Source organism: Canis lupus, chromosome 1 (genome assembly GCF_011100685.1).
Source record: "Canis lupus familiaris isolate Mischka breed German Shepherd chromosome 1, alternate assembly UU_Cfam_GSD_1.0, whole genome shotgun sequence".
Classification (NCBI taxonomy): domain Eukaryota; kingdom Metazoa; phylum Chordata; class Mammalia; order Carnivora; family Canidae; genus Canis; species Canis lupus.
The window spans coordinates 19,572,761-19,587,042 of record NC_049222.1 but is presented as its reverse complement, the minus strand read 5'-3'; the positions used below and the strand labels follow the sequence as shown (position 1 = coordinate 19,587,042).

The 14,282-nt window shown below is 41.4% G+C and overlaps 1 long non-coding RNA gene across 2 annotated transcripts in view; it reads right to left on the bottom strand.

Annotated features, from left to right (window-relative positions):
* The window catches only part of LOC102153304, a 73,451-nt gene that overhangs the window by 23,051 nt on the left and 36,118 nt on the right, over nt 1-14,282 (bottom strand). Inside the window, exon 3 of one of the 2 annotated variants that reach the window (XR_005353033.1) lies at nt 9,030-9,246. The exons of the other annotated variant lie outside the window; for it this stretch is intronic. This is a non-coding gene — a long non-coding RNA (uncharacterized LOC102153304). Of the gene's footprint in view, nt 1-9,029; nt 9,247-14,282 lie in introns of those variants that run through there. 2 annotated transcript variants of the gene reach the window in all.

The following is a 14,282-nucleotide window of genomic DNA, read 5'->3' as shown; positions in this document are numbered from 1 at the left end:
ACTTATAAGTCAGATGTCTGGCTCTGCCATGGGGAGGTATGAGAATGTATAGGTAGGGGGAACCTAGCTAACTCTACAAATCAGGCGAGTCTTCTCTGAGGAAGCAATATTTCAGCTAACACTGGTAAGCTATGCTGGGCAATTTTAAGCATATCCTGAAACAATGGAGGAAAAATTTAATCAGGGGAGCAACATAATCTGTTCCAATTTTCAAAAAGATCACTCTGACTGTAGCATAGAAATTGGACTCCTGGAGAACAGAACTCTTGGAAGAGGATGCCATGACCCAGATAAGAAATAACGGAGGTGGAAACAAACAATGTGATAATGACATTGAAGAGGATAGAGACTACTCAAGCCAACTGGACCTGGTAATAGGTTGGATAGAAAGATAGGGAAAGGAAGGGAGTAATGATGGTGGTTAGGGATCTGATTTGAATAACTTGAGAGAATGTAAAAGAATTAAAAGAAATTAAGGAAGATGGTGATTGTAGGGATAATATTGATTTCTATTTTGGATGGGTTAAATTTGAAGGAATTACTGGGCATTTAGATGCGAATGTCCTGTTGAATAAAAAGTATTCAAGTCTGAAATCTCAGGGTTCAGATCTGAAATGGAAATCATCAGTTTCCACCAGTCTGACATGTTAAGTCATCAGCTGAAAGGAAAGTTACATGGAAGCCATGGAAATGACTGTGACCCCCCAGGCTACACAGTTTGGACTTTATCTTACAGTTAGGGAATGCTTCCCATCTGCTTTCTTGGTTTCTCCCTCCTGGAGGACTTCACTGCTCTTTGCAATTTCACAGTGGCATCCTGTCTTCCTTCCCCAGCTCTCTCCTTCCTCAGCCACCATCTGATGATTGCCACCATGCCTTAAACAAATTCTATTCTCAGAATTTTATTCCTCTTTTTCTTCTTTGAATTGCATGACACATAAGCTCCATTGCCTTTACAGATTGTTGATGGATGCTCTGCAGTGTTCCACTATAGAAGTACTCCCTTACCCCAACAAGCTCACACTCTTATGCTGAAGTTGACAGAGACAGTTTTGAACAGCTGTTTCTGCCACTCTGCCCCAGGTTCAGAAAGAATAGCACCTCCTCGACCAAGCAGAAATGAAGAGTGCCATTTCCCTGGCCCTGTGTGCTCTGTCTCCCACACCCCATTTGCATTAGTTCTCAGCTTGTTTCCACTCGGCCAGTTTTGTTTGCATGTCTGGCACTAGAGGTGGCTCCCAGGACATTTTGCAGCCCTCTTCTTTCACCCAGAAGGAAGGTGGACCACTTTGGCCCCAGTGTACTGCTGAATGCCAACTGGCAGGTGGCCAGGCCAAGGGAGGGCGATGACACTGCTGGGCACTCCCAGCAGGCAGGGAATGGGGGCACCAGATTGGCACCCACAGTTGCAGCCTAAAACTGTCAACAACAGCCAGAATCTTGGATGCTGAACCCTCCTGTCATTCTCCACACTCTTGGAATCTTCTCAGAGTGGCTTGAATACTAATGTAAAGGGAGCTTCTCAGAAGCCACCTTCAGTCTAGGAATCAGAGAGCTGAAGTAGCATCTTATCCTTTTTTAAATTTGTGGAGCATACAGATTCAGAAGGCCTCCTCTCCAGCTCTAGCTCCCATTCTCAGAAACTCACCTTTCTTTTCTTGAGACAGGAAGATTTCTCTCCTCCTATGCTGACTACTGCATGATATCCACATAACCCCTCCAAATTTTCTCTCTCTCAATCTCAAGCCATTTAACCAAATCTCCCAGGTCCTATGGACAACTTTGTGACCAAATGGCAACAGCTCATTTGCTATAAGGTATGGTCCAGATATTTCCTGTTAGCCTTGGATCTCTATCCTTTTCTACCTCTCTCTATGGTTTGAGAGGCTTTTTCTCAAGGACTGCACCAGTGAGCTTCTTTGCCTGCTGGCAATGGGAGTTTGGCCATTAGGAGTTTCTAGGAGGCAGTAGAGGGTTGGAAGAGAATGAAGTCCCAGTTCCCTTCCTGTCAAGCACTGCAATTTGAATGCCTCCTTCTACTGTTGGTTACAATTCTTGTTAGAAGACCCTCTCCTTATAACTATTCTCTCTGGATCCGCATAGTTGCTTGCCCATTTGGATTTAGAGGTGGTAATGGCTCCCTACTATTACTAACCCCAGAGTAGTGCAGTATCACTCCTTGGATTCCCCCAAATTTTCCTATGACTTTGTAAATGTTCCCTTGGTTAATGTCTCTTCAAATACCCAGTTTGAATGTGCCATCGGTTTCCTGTCAGGACCTTGCCTGATATAAGAGACTCTTACAACACTACAATGGAAGATTTCTGCTAATTTAACTCAATTTAATATAACAAATATCAGCTAAGTGTATACTTGTGTCAGGTCCTGTACTCTATACTGGAGTTTTAGCAGTGAACAAAACCGAAAAATTCCTATCTTCATAGAGGTTACACTCTAACTGGGGGGAGATAAACAATTTTCAAAATAAATAAGCAAACTAGGGCAGCCTGGGTGGCTCAGCAGTTTAGTGCCGACTTCAGCCTAGGGCGTGATCCTGGAGACCCAGGATCGAGTCCCACGTCGGGCCTCCTGTGTGGAGCCTGCTTCTCCCTCTGCCTGTGTCTCTGCCTCCCTATGTATGTGTGTGTCTCTCATGAATAAATAAATAAAATCTTTAAAATAAATAAATAGATAAATAAGCAAACTATATACTAGCAAGTGATAAATGCTATGAAGAAAATATAAAGCAAGCAAAGGAACTAGGGAGTAGCAGGGTTTGAGAGGCACGTAGTGCAATTCTATACATGGTGGCCAAAAATGGCCTCAGTGAGAAGAAACTTGGATAAGAATCCAGTGAGGACACAAACAAATACAGAACGTGGAGTGTTGCCATGAAAGAGTCCACATTCAGGTTAAAAACACAAGATGGACACAAAGGAAATTACATATGCCACAAGACAACAAGGGGAAAGATGTCAAAATAGCAGTAGATGATTAAATCCCAGTCAAAAATATGATAGTAATATGATAGTTTCTTTGTGAAACAGACTATAATGAGTCTGTGAGTTTTATGTGTAGGGAGAAGTACCCTTGAAAAGGAAGGAATCAGGGGATCCCTGGGTGGCTCAGCGGTTTAGCGCCTGCCTTTGGCCCAGGGCGCGATCCTGAGTCCTGGGATCGAGTCCCGCATCGGGCTCCCGGCATGGAGTCTGCTTCTCCCTCCTCCTGTGTCTCTGCCTCTCTCTCTCTCTCTCTATGTCTATCATGAATAAATAAATAAATCTTAAAACAATAATAAATCCATTAAAAAAAAGAAAGAAAAGGAAGGAATCAGGGTTGGGTATAAGGAGTCAAACCACTCTGTAGGCCTGGCAGCCTCAGCCAAGCATTCAGATCACTCTGAAGCTAAAATGGCCCATCGGACTAAAGTGGCAGAGCCTTTGCACTCTCACCTTGGTCAGTCACTGGATATGGGCCCCCTGGAAGGCCCTAGCCAAGGGCTAGTCATTGCTCTGAAACTAAGGAACTGAGAGCTAACTGTTGACAATATCATGAGTATTGACAATATCTTTCAAAGAGGAATCAGGACAACGTATCTCCATGTCCACTATACTCATATACTAAAAATACTTGAAATGAGATTTTTTAACCTTTATCTGAGTATCATTGAGAATCGTAATTATTAGGGAGGAGCAAATATTGGTCTTAATTTTGATTCTATGTAATAGAGATCTATGATCTGAAAGCTGATCCTGGGGAAGATTCTAGAATTGATTGTTAAAGCAATGGCTTGCGGTCTCTTAGAAAATGTGATAAAATTTAAGAACAACTTCCCCAAGAACAAATGCTGCCAGATTACTCTCACTCATTTGATAATATTATCAAATTAGTCCTTTGGAAAACTTGATAGATTTTTAGAAAATTTATGAAGATGCTCTCATCAGAGTGGCATGCTAGACTATGTGCTTGCCATCCCAATCTCCCTTTGGAGATGAGTTTCATCACCCTAATCAGCCCTATAAGACACAGATCTTTGACAAAATGATTTAATTCCCCTCCTTCTCTCCCATAGTTGATTTAACAAGCAAGACCAAGAAAAATCAATCTGCCATCAGCCAATGGCCAATCAGATTATCTCCTTCTAGGATTCGAACCAATAAAAAAGAAAAAAGAAAGAAAGGAAAATCAGGCAGATGGTACTGGGTCCCAGGATAAGAATGCCCATGTAGAAATGGTGCCCAGGTTGGTGCCATGGAAAGTCAAAGTTAAAGGGAGGTGAAGCTAGGAATCTCCCAGAATCAGTCAACCTATAGTGTGAAGAGTGCAGGAGCTCTGGCGTGTGGATGGGTGCTTGGGAGAAAAACAGAGAAGATGACTAATGATTTTCCAATTCCATAGGGCCCAGCAATATTTCCTACAATTCAGTTTATGAGATTCCTTGTATCCTTATGAGTCTATTTTCACTTAAGCCACTTTGAATAAGTTTTCTATTACTTGTAATCTAATAAGGCCTAAAATGAGTCTCTAATCATCTACTTATGTTTTGGCTAATGTACTAATAATGAGCCAAATGACAATACATCAGATGGGCTATTAATTGGTTGAAAAAACATATCGAGGAAATAAGGCTTATTGATAGATACCTAGAATGGATTCCAAATGTGCCTTCATTGCTGAGGCGTTCAAAAGTCTTGTCAATGATTAGAATGTTCCATGAAAGTTGGTATCATGACCACCTTATAAAATGCCACATTTATCACATAGTTTAGCAGAGAGTAGGTGTGAGGTAAAAAAATTGTTAAGTGATTGAAAACATAGATTTTGCAGATAAAAAGAATCCAAGAAAGATTTTGAAGAATGAGAGAATTAGGAGTTAGCATGGTAAAATGATTTTGTTTTATAATAACAAGTGCAAAGTTCTGGAAATGAGTCCAAAACACCAACAATACATCTTAGGAGCACGTTGAACGAAGAAATCTAGGGGGTAGCCCCGGTGGCGCAGCGGTTTAGCGCCGCCTGCAATCCAAGGCATGATCCTGGAGGCCCTGGATTGAGTCCCACGTCAGGCTCTCTGTACGATGCCTGCTTCTCCCTCTGCCTGTGTCTCTGCCTCTCTCTCTCTCTATGAATAAATAAATAAAATCTTAAAAAAAAAAAAGAAATCTAGGAGTGTTCCTCAGTTGTGGGCTCAAGCATCAACAGCAACAGCAAACCACAGATGGAATATCACACTCTCCTCTGTGTGCCACTTTTCAATAGCAACACACAGACTAGAGTACATATCAGTAGGGACCAGAATGGCAAAGTGCCTCAAAAGGTATGGGATGAAGAACCTGCAAAATTACAAACTTAGAGCAGACCGCATGATGAAAGAAGGCAGCCTTCAAACTTCTGAACAGTTATCATCAGAAAGAAGGTGACTATTAAATCTCTCCCAGGAGAGGAAAGACTAAGACCCATGGATATAATCTATAGGCTTTCTATTAACAAATTATTGAGCTAGAACCTACCTTCAACCACTCATTACCTTGGTACTGGTTATACTGTGCTGAACAAAGTACACAGTCTCAGCCCTTATGGAGCTTACGATTTATCTTTTTTTAAGATTTTATTTATTTACTTAAATGTATTTTATAGAGACAGAGATAAAGAGAGCATGTGCACATGTGAGTGGGGTGAGGAGCAGAAGGGGAAAGAATCTCCAACAGACTCGCACTGAGCATGGAACCCAGCCAGGGGTATGGTGGAGGGCTTGATCTCACGACCCTGAGACCATGACCTGAGCTGAAACCAAGTGTGTCAAGTATCAGTCACTTAACCAACTAAGCTACCCAAGCACCAGAACTTAATATTTAATATGGATATTGGCATCAAACAAGAAATTATGATTTAAGGTATAAAAAGGGCTTTGAAGGACAAGCAGAAGGTGTGGTCAGATTTCCCTGAGGTTTTAGGAAATTATTTGTTTTGATTTCATTTTTGTTTTATATTATTCTTGTTTTGTTTAAGAGTTGAAGGAATTGGAAAGGAATGTTGCTGAGGCCTTATGAGTAAATGCGGGAATAGTAAATAATTGGGAGACCAATTAAGATGCTAGAGCAGAGGACCAGGGAAGAGATATTGAGTACTGGGTCAAACTAGGGGTGATGGCAATGCAGATCAAGAGAAGTTATTGTATTTAAGATATACTTTGGAGGGAAAATCCAAATGACTTGAGGATATATTGGACAGATGCAAGACTCTTTAATTCACATTCTTTGATATTTTCTTATCATCCAGACAAAAACTGGTCTAAAACATTTTATAGTATCTGTAAAGACAGTGTTTACTGAGTCAATGAGACAAATTTGGAGGAAAGGGATTTGAAGGAGATGTTTAACCTCCTTCAGAGAATAAATATTTTTAAGGGCTTAGGTAAATGCCATCATTAAAGTAGACTCACAGGATCTCTATAATTTGAAATAAATTTCTGAAGCTCAGGCTTCTCACAGATCCAAATGAGTCTTTATCCCCGATCGCTTATTCATTCAAAAACTTTTATTTAACATTTCAAATATGCAAGAAGCTGTGTGGGTTGCAAAGATGAATCAGGAAAGGGCTTGTACAAAAGTAACAGGAACACAGAATATGTCCTAACTCAGGGTCCCTACAACAAGTACAAACTAAATGATCTAGGGAAACAGTGGAGGTTTTATTTGTTCTGTGCCTTGAAAGATAAGGCAAGGGTGAGGGCGTTCAGAAGTAATGAGAGGCAAGCAGTGAGAAGGTTAAGAAGATGGGCTGGATCAGTAAGAATGTTAAAATGCAAGTGGTAATAACTAGAAAAATATTAGTGAAGAGTTTAGTGAAAGAAAATATGAAAAATAGAATTTTCTCTCCCAAATGTACCTTAAGTGTCACATATTCATTCAAAATACAGCACGATGGGATCTCAGAAGGCAAAACTCTCCAATCCCATTGGTTTTCATTATTGCCTTGCTATGTCTCTTGGCCATATGAGCCAGGACCTAGGACTTCAGTGACCTTTCTGCCATGGCAAAAACACAAAAAAATATTGATCTAACATCCAGATTTTTTATCATTAGACTTTGTTTCCACTTCAATTTTCTTTTAAACTTTGAGTGATATTGTTCCTTTATAATTAAGCTCTGAGGTCATCCATGTACTCTACCAAGGGCCATTTCCAACCAGGCTTCCAAGATGCCAAGCAAGCCCACATGGGACACACATATTGAAGGCTTTCCTGAGTTTCCTCATGTCTTTTTTTTTTCTCCCATTAATCCCAATTAAGGCTGCATACTTCCAAGGAAGACGTGAGGAGAGCCAGCTCTGGGGATTCTGTGTCCAAAAAGGGTCAAGGAAATGTGGGATCGATGGTTACGCACAGAGTAAAGCAGCAGTACACGTCTTTCTCACTACCAAGAGAACTATTCAACAGCCTTTTATCCAGAAAAAAAAAAAAAACATAATTTTTTTCAAGAGACATTCTCCCATAATAAGACATTCTTTCTTTAAAAACGTCTTTATTTATTAGTCAATAGTTGGTAAATATTGACTTTATTAGTCAATTGTTGGTAGATATTTCTTTTGAACTACTTTTTTCCCAGTAGCAATAAGAGAATTGAAATGATCTATCTATCCATTCTTACCTCCCTGCCTAATCCTATCACTTAGAAAAAAATGACTGAGAATTAAGAATAACTAGAACTAAACCTACACAAGGCACTATTGCTCTTTACTCACCTGAGTTTTCCAGCCTTGATAATTAGGAAACGACAGTCAAGAGCCTCAAGTCACAGCCAGCAATCAATCAGCTGTCTCTAGTAGCTTTGTCTTTTTGCCAAAGACGTCACCATTTGTCTGGTCCTAGGATACTCACTACCTTCAGTGCCCTCGAGGGCCACCTCAGGAGCTTCCCACACTGAAGGGTGGTTTATTTAACCTGGCACAGCAAGTACCAGCAAAAGATGGTGAGGCTCACAGAGTACAACCACCTGTCACTTCTTATTAGACATTTCGCATTGGAGATTTGTTTTGATAAAGGGCATCGATGCTACTTACATCGGATAACTGAATTGGAATTAAAATACCATTGTTCCTATTATTGAGAAACATAATTATTAGCATTAAAATAGGCTCATCCCCAAATTAGATTATTTCTAGACATTCTGTGAGTCTGTCACTCAGAGCTGTCCTTGTCAGACCCACCCACTCCCACAGTGTCTCTTCCACTTCTGCTCTGCTGAGAGCCCCATTCTGGGTGGATAGAGGAACGCCACACTCACACGGGCTGGCGGAGGACAGAACTCGGAGCAGAGACCTAAGAGCTACTGTACGCTCTTCCCTGGATGCACCACCAGGCCCAAAAAGAACCCCTGTAAAGATGGACTAATAACCCATGCAACCTCTCTGGAGGATTTTATTGCTGGAAAAAAATTCATAAAAAGCTGAAGGGATAGTAAAAACAACTGTCCTAACGTGTTTCTCCATACTAACCTCAGGTCAAAATGCTCCAGGGGGACACTTGAACGTGAGGAATACAGTCTTTCTCTACTCCACCTGCCGGCTGGTGTCTTCCCAGGACAGCACCACTCACCATAAGACCCCCTTCTCTGAGTTCCTAGCGCAGATGTTTGCACCATTCATTACTACTTTGTCAACCTCTCTAGAACTATTCCGTGGAACTATTGCTCACTTCTCCCACTGGTATTCCACTTTCACATATATCAATGACTTTTTACTCCTGGTAAGAATATAAGACGTGAGGTTAGGACCTTGGTTACTGTGCTTCTGCTTCACCCACAGAACCTATCACAGAATAGGTAGGTATACAATACGTACCTACTGCTTGATTAGCAAGAATGGTGGTAGAAGCATCACTGAACCAAGAGTGACTTTATACCGCACATGGTGCTGCCACACAAATGGAGTTCAGTATAATTGAATATGAAGCCACACAAAAAGCATAAATCAAGGCAAGGTATAATCCATTTTTAATTTTTTAAAAAAGCAAACGATAACACCCCATGGGGCCTGAAGAACTCGGGATTAATGCACTGAAAAGTCAGCAGAGGAGCCCGATGAAGTGCTCACGGTCAACATCATCAAAAATATTTCCGTGGTGAACATTTTTGAATGCCGGCATTGTCTTTCTGCAGGACACACGATCCATGCTCCTGATCCCCCTGCTCGGCAATCAGACCATAAGAGTCCCACATCTGGATTCCTGTGGAAATGAAGCATGTGCTGGAAACACATAAGGAGAAAACCAGGGTGACTTTTTGTGGACTTGATCTGCTATTTATTTCCAGGATGAGTTTATTAGTATCAACCAGAAATAAAACTATTAAATAAAAATAGAGGTCAATGTGGAAGCTTTTAAATAGACTTCAAGTTTAGAAAGGCACCCTCCTTTTAGGACAATTCTGACTTGATCCTCACTTAGACCCCACTTATGTCCATCATTTCAGTTAGCTGGCCAACACACCTAAGTGGTCAATGCATTAGCAAGTGTGCACATGAAAGTTCCATCTGCACGAACGGTATCAGCTCCTTTCTTCCCCCCATCCCCACTCATTGATAGACGCTGAGGACCTGCATCCTACATCCTCAGCTCCACTTACCTCCCCCTGTGTAAACCTGTTGGATAAAGTAATGCAGTGGACGAGTCCACGCTTTTGGATTGGACAGAGTTGGGTTTAAATTCCAGGTCCTTCCTTTGCTAGCTGTGAGTACAAAGAAAGGTTGGGTGACAACTAAGCCTGAGCTTTGAAATGGAAATAATAATAAATTCTCACTGTTTGTTTGTTTTTTTTTTTTTTTTTGAAGGTCCAATAGGTGCTCGATACATGTTAATTCCCCTCGGCCATCCTCGCCAGGCCTCTGCCCCTAGGAGCTAGACCCCTAAGTCCATAGCGTCTACCACTAGAAGGACTCCTGCCTTAATTCATTAACCACAGGAACCAAGATCCACTTATTACCCTGCCTCCAAATGCCTCCCCAGCCTGAAGTTACCTGCTGACATTCTTTGTCCACCAGACCAGACTCATTTCAATGGATGCAAGCCCAAATATAGCTCAAAATCAGCACATTACTATGAGGAACTGTAATTTGGAGTTCTAGCCAACACCATCCTACCCTAGCCACACCCAACTTCACTTCCCCTGCCACTGAACCATGCCCAAGTCCCAGAGCAGCTTCCTAGGGAGTCTTCAGTGAGAGATCCATTTCAAGGCTAGAGAAAGAAAATATGCATCTCATTTGCATCATTTGACTTAAAGTCTAAAAGTCCTTTATTACATTGTTTTGTTGTATTAAAAAGCCCTAGTCAGAAAAAAATAAATATAAATATTATATAAGGAGAGGAAACAGTTACATAAGAAGCCATCCAAGCTCTGTCTCATTAAGAGACGCTATAAAAATCCATGGTTAAGTGCAGCTATTTATGAGCCAAGCTGTGTAGGTTTGAAACCTGAAACTGTTGTGTCGTTTGGGACCATTTGCTTAATCCCTCTGTGCCTCAATTTCCTCATCTGTAAAATGAGGATAGTAATAGCACCTACCTCATAATGATGTTGTTATTATTAAATAAATTAATGCATTTAAAGCACGTGGAACCACACTCGCCATATGATGAGTGGTAGTGTTGCCTGGTACTCCTAACTGCAGAGGCAGTTTTCAGTTGATGGACATCGTCAGCTTTAGAGGGAATTCATACCAATCCCAAATTGTGCAGTATAGACAATTCTCAGGGGCGGGGTCTGTTATGAGTTCAGCTGTGTCCTCCTCAATATCCATATGTCTGAGTCCTAACCTCCAGTACCTTAGAATGTGCCTTATTTGAAAATGTAGTTAGCTGGTATTTGCTGTGAAGTCGTACCTGAGCAGGGTGGGCTCCTAACCCAGCATGACTGGTGTTGTTATAAAAAGGGGAAATTTGCAGACACATACAAAGGGAGGATGTCACGTGAAGATGAATGTAGAGAATAGGGTGATACTCCTAAAAACTTAAGAGCACCAAAGATCGCCAACAAACCACAGAAGCTAGGGAAAGGGCATGGGGCAGTCCTCAGAAGGAACCAGCATGGCCAATGAACAGATTGCTAGCCTCCAGAACCAGGAGACAATAGATTTCTGTTGTTTAAATCACCAAATTTGTGGTACTTTGTTACGGCAGCCATAGCAAACAGAGACACAGATCCAGATGTCACTTTGGGATGAGGTCAGCCAAGGAAGAGCTGCTCGTTGAGCACCCCAGGACAACTGTGCTGTGTTAGCAGGGGAGGGGCTGTCTAAGGCACAATCTCTGTCTGTGCTCAGGACCAACAATGTCACTGAGGAGGCATGCCTGAGCGTGTGCACACACACACACACACACACACACATCATTGTATAGTCAATGTCCAATGAGCCATAGGACAATCAGTGTTCCAAGAGCTCAGAACTAAATAGTCAAAAAAGGCTCTATCTAGTAAGGTCCCAAATGCATTCCAGCACTGGGTAGAAATAGTTAAATTCCTACAAACTTTCCTAAAGCCAAGAAATCCATCCTCAAGGATCTTGCATGCCCCTTTCCACACTGTCTCTAATTCTAGCTGCGCCTTTCTCAGCACATCCTTTGGGGTGTATCTCTCCAACCCACAGTCGCTCTCACACACATGTGCAATTCCTCCCCTTTTGTTCCTTCAACTTTCCTTGCAATAGATGCTTCACAGCAACAATCCCATTAGCTTTACAAATGCTGTTTGGAAACCCAAGCAGAGCCATTGCTTTCTCCAGTGGTGGGGAATTTGGTACTCCAAGTGATTTTTTTCATCCCAATTTCAGGGTCACGCTGCTCGGATATACAAAGTGGGGAGAGGAAGATGAGTGGGAGAAAATCTTCCCCCAACAGAAATGTGCAGCTTTCCCTGGAAGGCACCAATGCCACAACAAACAAACATATAAATAATAAATATTCTTTTACTAAAATGATAAGTCTCACTTCAGTAAGCAACACATTATGCACCATACTGGTGTAATAAAGCGCACATCCCCTTGAATCATTCCCACTAATACAATGTATTCAGTGCTCATATGATTACACTTTTACAGCCTGTTAGCAAAAACACATACAATTGCAAAGTGCCGCTAATGCAATGTGACAGAGTTCTGTTATTACAAGAAGAAGTTGTCAGCACCGAGCAATTGATTTTCCTTCATCTCCTTCCTGCCTCTGCCCGTCCTCCCCACCTCTCCTGGAGATGTTTATTTTGTACCCTGGGTGCAGTCCTTTCTCTGAATCAATTCTGATATAATGTAGAGAAGGAATACGAAGACAACGGGAAAAAATTAACACTAATCTAGGTATTCTAAGGGGAAGAAGCTTCCTTTAGGGACATTTTCCTCCGAAAGTCTTTATTGAAGCTCCAAGAACCATGGCTCCCTTCCCGCAGCACAACAATCTGGTCTTTTTGTTCTTTTATGCCATGTCTATGTATTTTCCCCTTATCGTCCCTTCCTTCTTCTCATAAAATAAAATACAGGTGGCTTTAAGGTATGAGGACTCCTACATCCTAACTGATTCACTTCCACGTGTTTTGAATAGCAGTGGAGGGGAAAATAAGGAACACAGGAAGCCAAAGAGAATAAATATTTGATTATTTCTCGGTTAATAGTTTCCTTGTAAATGTTTGCCTTTATTCACAAGGTGACCATAGATAGATTAAACAATGATACTTTCTGAAGATGAAAAGAAATCTATGTCCAGCACCAGTAACTTAATCCAGAGTCACGGAACAGCGCAACTGGATAGCCCTTCCAATAGAGATCGTCAAGTCCAATGCAGTTATTTTACAGGTGAGAAATCCAAACTCCAAAAGTTAAGGAATTTATCCAGGTTCTCATCGCCTCGTTAGTGTCAGAGCTGAATCTAGAAGTCGTCGTCTTTTGCTGATCTACTATACTGTGCCTTTAAGTGTAACACACATACATCAATATATGTGTTACTGAATTACCAGATGGCCCTTAACACCTCCATTTTCTGTGTCTTGCTTATGATAGAATAGGAAAGTTTCACTTGTCAATGTAGGTGTGAGGGAGAATAGACAAGTTCATGAAAATTCCTTGATGGTCTTCTGAAAGAGCAAGTTTCCAGAGGAAACATTAAAATATCTTGATTTATAGATTCCATCTTGGGGGGTTACACCTTCCTAGGATACAAAAAAAGGGCTATTTCTTCCTTGCCCTGTTTAAAACGTATAATTCCCACATCTTCCTCTTCCCGTCCCACCTCATTAAGTGGATGCACCCTTTATTGGTTCCTAACATAAATGCTGACACCTCTTCTTTTGCTCAGCAGGATCTCATTTTAACGTGCCCTCGAATATCTAAGAGCCACACGGAGTATGGGTTATAGCAAGATCTCCAGGCATTATTGTACATTAATATGATAGAAAGTTAAAGCCTCAGCCAGTTGGATTTTGACTCACTGGACCAGTTGAGCCTGTGGCTCTGGCTACACTTCTCATTTTTAAAAATTGACCACAGAGTTTGGGACCTTTTATCTTGACGATGACTCAAGGTATTCCCATGTGTGAATAGAGAGTGTAGGAGCGGGTATTGTTAATCTGATTTTGGTTTTGGCTTATGATGCCAACTAGCAAAAATTCATGGGTGAAAAGCATTTAGTTTGGGCCAAAAATTATCTGTGATGAGTAAGGGCTTATAGATACGGTCTCTGTTTGAGAAGAACCACTCTCCATGGCTTCACGCTCCTGAGGTATGCATACTAAGAAACAAACACAGAAAGAAAGAAGGGCTGACCTCACATAATATAATGTAGCAAACTTTTGGAGGCACTGGTCTGCTGTGATAGAAGTGGCATCGGGCAACTTTATAGGGCTCAGGGGGACTCAGTTGGTAATGTACCCCTCATCATTGTTACTCCCCTTCCTCCAATTAACATCATTGCCTGATGCCCCTACCTAAAAACCCCTTTCAATAGTATTCTTTGCTTTCCTCTTTCCATATCACAACTACCATGTCCGATTTCTTATCATGCCCCTATATCTACTAATTCGTATTAAGCCATTAGATAACAAACACCACATGTGACCTTAACAATGGCAATGTCCTATTGTTAAAACTAATATAATGGGTAGCAATTACGGTACTACCCCCTCTCTGGTTACTTTTTTTAAAAAACTTCTTTTTGCAAAAAGCTTCTTTAAACATTGATGCCCTTGAATAGTGAAAATGACTTGTGTCTGGTGTAGAGGTGCTGTGATACTCCTGAAAGCCCA